The sequence below is a fragment of the Chrysochloris asiatica genome, unplaced genomic scaffold, assembly GCF_000296735.1.
Source record: "Chrysochloris asiatica unplaced genomic scaffold, ChrAsi1.0 scaffold00141, whole genome shotgun sequence".
NCBI lineage: Eukaryota > Metazoa > Chordata > Mammalia > Afrosoricida > Chrysochloridae > Chrysochloris > Chrysochloris asiatica.
The window spans coordinates 1,997,266-2,004,771 of record NW_006408659.1 but is presented as its reverse complement, the minus strand read 5'-3'; the positions used below and the strand labels follow the sequence as shown (position 1 = coordinate 2,004,771).

At 40.0% G+C, this 7,506-nt stretch overlaps 1 pseudogene; it reads right to left on the bottom strand.

The window, feature by feature from the left end:
* Positions 1-6,367: 6,367 nt before the first annotated feature.
* LOC102822370 overlaps positions 6,368-7,506 on the bottom strand; it is an 11,039-nt pseudogene continuing 9,900 nt past the window's right edge.

The window sequence follows — 7,506 nt, the reverse complement described above, 5'->3', positions numbered from 1 at the left end:
AGCACAAACATGACCAAGATGCATAGTCAGAAAATGTTTCTGAGGAAGAAAATGTAATGGAACTAACTGAAAAAGAATTTGAAGAGTGATATTTAGGTATGGGTTAATGTGCTGGACTGCACAGTCGGTTTGAACCACTAGTCAACAGTTCAAGCTCACCAGGTGCTAGCAGAAACCCTACATAGAGTCGCTATGTATCAGAATGGGCTCAACAGCACTTATCAACAACAACAGAATGGATTGACAGAAATTTTGAGGGAAGCAAGGAGAACACAGAAAAAACTTTGAGAAGGTTTCAGGAAAACGTTACAAGAACAAACAGACAAAGCAAATTTTGAAACAATACCAAAACTGCAATTAGAAACCCAGTCTAGTACTATGATTTCAGAAATGGACAGTACATTGAAAGGGCAAAAGAACCGATTAAAAGCAATAGAAGCCCAAATTAGTGAGCTTGGGGATAAAAAAGAAAGAAAAAATCTGAAGAACACCTAAAAGTTATGTGGGACAAAATAAAGAGGTTCCCAGAATTCCAGAACAGGAAGAGACAATAAAAAGCACAGAAAAAAATTATCTAAGAGTTATTGGAAGAAAACTTCCCTAACACCATGAAAGATGAGAAGATAAGCATACAAGAACCTGAACAAGCCCCAAACAGGATACAGTCCAAAAGAAAACCACCAAGATACATTGTAATCAAACTTAACAAAACTAAAAATAAGGAAAGAATCTTGAGAGCAACTCAGGAAAAATGAAATTACCTAGAGAGGGGAACCAACAAAGACTAAGTTCTAATTTCTCAGCAGAAAGCAATGGGATGACATATACAAAACTATGAAAGAAAAAATTTTGCCAAACCAGAATCATATACCCAGCAAAGCTGTCCCTCAAATACAACAGTGAAATTAAACAGAAGTTTTTCTGGAAGTTTCCTGTTGTGGAACTGTGGGTTAATGTGCTAGACTACAAAGTTGGTTTGAACTGCAAGGTTGGTGGTTCAAACTCACCAGCCACTACTCGGAAACCATATATAGGGTTGAGTCACTACCAACTCAATGGCACCTAACAACAACAAAATGAGGCAGAACTGACTCAAAGGCACTTAACAAGATCAACAGAAAGTAAAGGGAAATGTAATGACAAGACAAACTTTACAAAAAATACTAAAGGATGCTCTTTGAACTGAGAACCAACAACAGCAGACAACAACCTGAGATTAACATACATGACATCACCACCCAGAACTCAGTCCAGATATACAAGTATTTAAAGTAAAACAATTCTATAAGACTGAATATAAGAAACCAGAGAAATCAATTTGTAATAAAGTCCACTACAAAGCAAAAAGAGGGAATAGTGTACATATAAAACTTCAAATGACAAGCAAGTCAAGTAGATTTCAAGATAAAACTGTTTTAAATGGGGGGGAAATTAATAAATTACCAGGTAACCTCAAAGAAAATGAGTACACTTCCAAATCAAAATCACAAAGGAAAATCAGAGATTTAATAGGCATCAACACAACAGAAATGAAGATAATGAAAATAAACCCCACAATCAAACTGAGCTCAGGGCAGAAAATTATGCAGAACAAAGAAACCAGCAGCATCACAAAAAATCATCCTGCAAAATAAGAGCAATCTACTATATCCATAAGGTCAAGTTCATCCAATTGTAGCGAATTGCATGGTTTTCCTCTTCTTTCTTCCTTTAGTCAAGTTCTAATCATCCAGCTATTGAAGCTAGGTCAGATGGATACTATCTGCAAGTATGGGCATTCTTGTGCATCTCCCTTCACTTCATATCAGCTGGACACTTCACTCTCTGCTCTAGTCCTCTATGGCTATGTCCTTGTCCATGGGTTCAGGAGTCCTCAAGTCTCGTTATACTACTGGCCAACTAGGTCTCCATCCAGGTTGACAAGAGTCTATTGAATGTGGTTAGATTTAGCCCACAGCTTCATTGCTGGTTTTTTCCCCACTTCCCCTTATTGGTAGACCAACGTGGTCACTAGCAAGATTACATGCCTGCTCGTGTATTCCATTTGAGTTTCAATTTTGGAAGGGGTATACCCTGAAGGGACTTGAATGCTTGCCTTGATGGATCCCTGGCAAACAATTTGCTTGTTCTTGTGGTAGTCAATCAGACTGTCGTTTTTGTTTTTGATTTTTCTTGCTGGTCTTTCTTTCAAAAAAGTATCTTCTCATCAAATATCAATGCTATCCCCTCTGTACACAGGATAGATAGTGACGGGCAACTTAGACATTGGCTACTTAAAATGAGGACGTGATAAAGGCTCAAAGTGCTGGCTTACAAAGTTTCAAGAGGGAGTTTAAGAGTGTGTGGGGGGAGATAAAGTCCCCACTGAATAGTTTTCATCTTTTCTAGATGGATGTGGTAAAAAGAGGATAAGATTCTTATGATTCATTTGTAAGTAACTGCTATCATGACTATTTGTGACTGTCACAATTGTAAAGGTAGATGTTTTGTAACAAAAACAGGGAAGTACGTAATCTTACAGTCCAGAAACAGAGGACCCTAGGACCATCAATGGAGAAGAGCACAAGCAGAATGCAGGACCTTATACAGAGAAGCAGCAACACCAGAGATGGAGGCAGAGATGGGGACATGGAGAGTGGGAGCAGCTGAGGACTCTAGATTCATGGAAAGAGAGGGACTGAAAGCTGGCAGACAAGAGGCAGACTTGCAGAATGTGCCCATTGGTGGTTTAAATTATTATATATGACTCATTGTGTTTTCTTAATAAGCACTAAAATGAATAGAGAGAAATACTGTTAACTGATGATATACATGGAGAGGATTATAATCATTGCAATGAAATAAAATTTATTATTTGTTGAATATAGAACTGATGCTCTGAGCTGTAAACTTTCTCTAAATTCACAATAAAACTTAAGAAAAAAAGTATCTTCTATTTCTCTAGCTGTTCCAGGCTTGTCTACTTGTCTTTTCTAGTGGAAATCTACCATCTCAGAAGATTCTGGATGGGGATCAGGATTCCACCTATGATAAAGATGTAAAAATCTTGACCACAAGGCTGGTTTGAACCGCAAGGCCTGTGGTTCAAACCAAACAGCCACACCTTCAAAACAAGGTCACTATAAGCCAGAACTGACACAAGAGCGCTTAATGAGAACAACATCTGCAGATGATACGATCCTATACTTAGAAAATCCCAAAGACTTTGTATAAAAATTACTGGAATTCATTGATACATTCAGCAAAATGCAGGTACAAGAGCAACATAGAAGAATCAGTTAGATTCATTTACATTAATAAAGAGTTCTGAAAAGGAAATAACTAAAACAATACCACTTACAGTAGCCACCCAAAATACTAAACTCTTGGAAAAATATCTAACCAGAGAAACAAAAGACATATGCAAATAAAACTCCAAAATACTACTACAAGAAACAACAACCAAAAAAACCCATGCAGAAATGGAGGAACATACCATGTTCGTGGATAGGAAGACTTAACATTATGAAAATGTTAACACTACCCAAAACATGTCAACACTACCCAAAACAATCTATAAATTTAATGCAATCCTAACTCAGATTCCAGCATCATTCTTTAAAGAGATGGAAAAATGTATCACTAACTTTACATGAAAAAGAAAAAGACCCTGGATAAGCACAGTAATATTGTTAAAAAGAAAAAAAGTAGGCCTCTCACTTCCTGATTTCAAAGCTTACCACACAGCCACAGTAGTCAAAATAGCCTGGTACTAGTACAATGAAATACACATACATCAGTGGAACAGAATTGAAAACCCAGAAGTAAACCCATCCATCTACAGGCAGTTGATCCTTGACTAAGGGACAAAATGCATTAACTGGGGAAGAGATAGTCTTCCCAACAAATGGTACTGGCAAAATTAGAAATCTATTTGCAGAAAAGTGAAATAAGGCCCAAATCTCACATCATATGCAAAAATGAACTCAACATGGATTAAAAATCTAAATGTAAAGCCTAGAACTGTACAGATATTCAATTTTTAAAATTGGGAAAAACTTAGGGGCATAAATACACTATCAAACATAATTGAAAACATACAAACAGAAGATAAAATAGATTACTGAGAGTACCTGAAGATTAGACATTTATGTGTATCAGAGGACTTCACCAAAAGAGTAAAAAGAGAACCCAGAGACTGATAGAAAAATGTTTGGCAACAATATATCATACAAAGGACAGCTCTCCAAAATGTATAGAACACTTCTTCAAAGCCTCAACAAGAAGAAACAAATAATCCAATTAAAAAGTGGACAGAGGACATGATCAGACACTTCACCAAAGAATACATTCAGGCAACCAACAAATATCTGAAGGGCTTCTCATGATCATTAGCCATTGTTGTTGCTAAGTGCCATCAAGTTGGTTCCAACTCAGTGACCCTGTATAGGATTTCCAAGGAGCAGCAGTGGTTTGAACCACTGACCTTGAGGTTAAAAATGACCTTATGGTCGAGTTCTTATCCTACAGTGCCACACCAGGATACATTACAGAGATACAAATCAAAACAACAATGAGATATCATCTTACTCCAGCATTAATAGTTCAAAAGTTCAAAAAACCAGAAAACAACAAATGCTGATGAGGGTGTGGAGAGACTGGGACCCTCCTACACTGCTGGTGTGACTGTAAAATGGTTTAACCACTTTAGAAAATGGCATGGTGCTTTCTCAAAAAGTTGGGAATAGAAATACCATATGACCTAGCAATCACATATACTTGGTGTATGTCCTCAGGAACTTAGAGCTGTGATACGGCCTGATGTACGCACATCCATGGCAGTGCTATTCACAATAGCAAAAAGATGGAGCCAGGATAAACCAATGGAAGAATGATTCAACAAACTTGGGTACATACACACAATAGAATACTTCATAATGTTGAAGAACAAAGACAGATTTGCAAAACACCTTATAACATGGATGACCTTGGAAGACACTACTGCTGAGTGAGATTGTTGTTTTAGTTAAGTGCCATCCAGTCAATTCTGACTCACAGCTACCATGTATTGGGTTTCCAAGGAGCAGCTGGTGGATTTGAAATGTCATCCTCATGGCTTAAAGTCCACTGCTGATCCGACAGCGCCACACCAGGAGTACTGAGTCAGATTAGCCAATCACAAAAGGACAAATATTGTATAAGACCACTGATGTAAAAAGAAAAGATTATCTTACTAAGTGAAAGAAACTATTATGTTTACCTGGGGAGGGGAAAGTAATTATTCACAGGCTATAGTCAGAAGGATTTAAATGTGAGGAAATTGCAACTCTCATACACTGTTGGTGGGAATATAAAACGGCAGTTCCTCAAACAGTTAAACATAGAGTTAATATGAACTAGCTATTCCATTCTCGATTTTCACTCTTAGTATATAGTCAAGAAAATCGAAAATATGGCATATAAAACTTGTACATGAAGGTTCATTGCAGCATTATCCATATACAGTCAAAGGGTGGAAATATCCAAACGCCCTTCAATGGATGAGTGAATAAATTTTAAAATGTGGCATAGCCACACAATGGAATATTATTTAGCAATAAATAGAACAGATACATGCTTCAACATGGATGAACCTAGACAACATTATGTTAAGTGGCGAAAAAAAGGCTAGTCACAAAAGTCCACATATTTTATGATTCCATATATATGAAGTATGGTTAATATGTCAATGTTGTTGTTGTTAAGTGCCGTTGAGTCAGTTCCGACCCATTGTGACCTTGTACAGGGTTTCCGAGGCTGTAAATCTTTACGGGAGCAGAAAGCTTCATCTTTCTCCTGTGGAGCAGTAGGAAGTTACGAACTGCTGACCTTGAGGTTCACAGCCCAATTTGTAACTACTATGCTACCAGAGCTCCTTTGTCAATCTATAGAGACAGAAAACAGATTGGGGGTTGTCTAGGGCTGAGAAAATGTGGAGTAATTGCTAGTGGGTACAGGATTCTTTTTTTGAGATGATAAAAATTGACTACAGAGATAGTCACACATATCCATGACTATACTAAAACATTGAACTTTAAAAGTGTGAATTGTGTTGTATGTCTATTATATATATCTCAATAAAACAATTGTATTTTTTTTAGTGATATCTACTGTCTCCTAGGTTTCTTTATTAAAGAACAAAATGATTAAAATGAAGAGCATCAATGAATTTCACCTTCCCTCCAACCAGCTACCCCCCAAATCTCCTGCCCCCACCCTTTGTTCCCAATTCCTTACTTCTTTTAGTAGAGGAAGAATAACCCCAAAAGCTCTGGTACAAAGCCCAGGGTCCTGTCTCCCCAACCTCTCCCCTTCACTCTGCCACCTGTTCCTGGGAAGGGCAGGCACCTCAGTTTGAATGCATGGGAGATCCCAGAGAGGTGACCTCGACAGTGGGGAAGACTGCCCCCTCAGAGAAAGGGACTGAGGAGTACAGAGTAGTAAAGTGAGGACCTCCATAGCCTGGGGTACCAAAATGGGACCCTGGTGCCAGAGGAAACGTCACTTGTGCTCCTGGGAAAGGACACCCAGCAGTCTCAAAATCCTCTCGGTGGGAGTAGTCACCGCTGTATAGTTTGCCTTTCTGACGCCGGTTACAGAACCACCTTCTCAAGCCCAAGCTGCTGGACGATGTGACTGATCTGCTGCAGTGAAGGTTTGGAATACTGCAGGAACAGGCTCTTCCAGACTGCCTCTCACTCCGTTCTCATTGCTTGTCTGCTTTCTCTTTCGAGCCTACTGCAGGAGGGTCTCCGTTTTGCATATCTCCTAGAGGTTTTCATTGTTGTCCGCCTCCTCCACCCACTTCTGTAAAAGGGATCTCTCAAGCTTACACATATTTTTGAAGCTGAGCTGAAGAGCCTCAAATTGGCAGATAGTTGTTTGGCTGAACACCTTCCCAAAGAGAATCCCCAGGGTGAGCCCTCCTTTGTTTTAACAGTTTAGCAAATTGCTAGAGGTCTTTCTGTCTAGTTTTGATGTCCTCGGAATCCTCATGGTTCTCTTCCATCTTCTCCGTGTTCAACTTCACGGCACCAGGTGGGGCAGCGCGGGGTTGGGGAGGCGGCCGGCCTCGGAGTTGCTCCCAATCCCAGCCCTCGCCTCACCCTCAGGTTGAGGGGTCTCTGGGCCGCCTTGGAGCAGCATTCCCACACCAACCTGAGGTCCACAGTACGACATGCCTCCACAGAACTCATACTGCGAGGGCCACGGGGGAATGTCCCACATCTCACCACCCGGTCTGATTCCTGGCCCACCGGGAGTGCCTTGGAAGCTCAGCCAGGTTCGAGGGTCGGTCCAGCCTGACTCTGGCCCCGACCCTCCAAGCCCTTTACCTCCACCACCTGGTGGGGATGAGAAGGCAAAGTCCGCAGCCAGGTGTCCCGCTTTGGGGAAGGAAGACACTCCAAGCTGGGGGCCTGGTGAAAAGAGGATTCTCCGAAGAACTGTTCAACCAAAACGATTGTATTTTTTTTTTTTTTTTTTTTT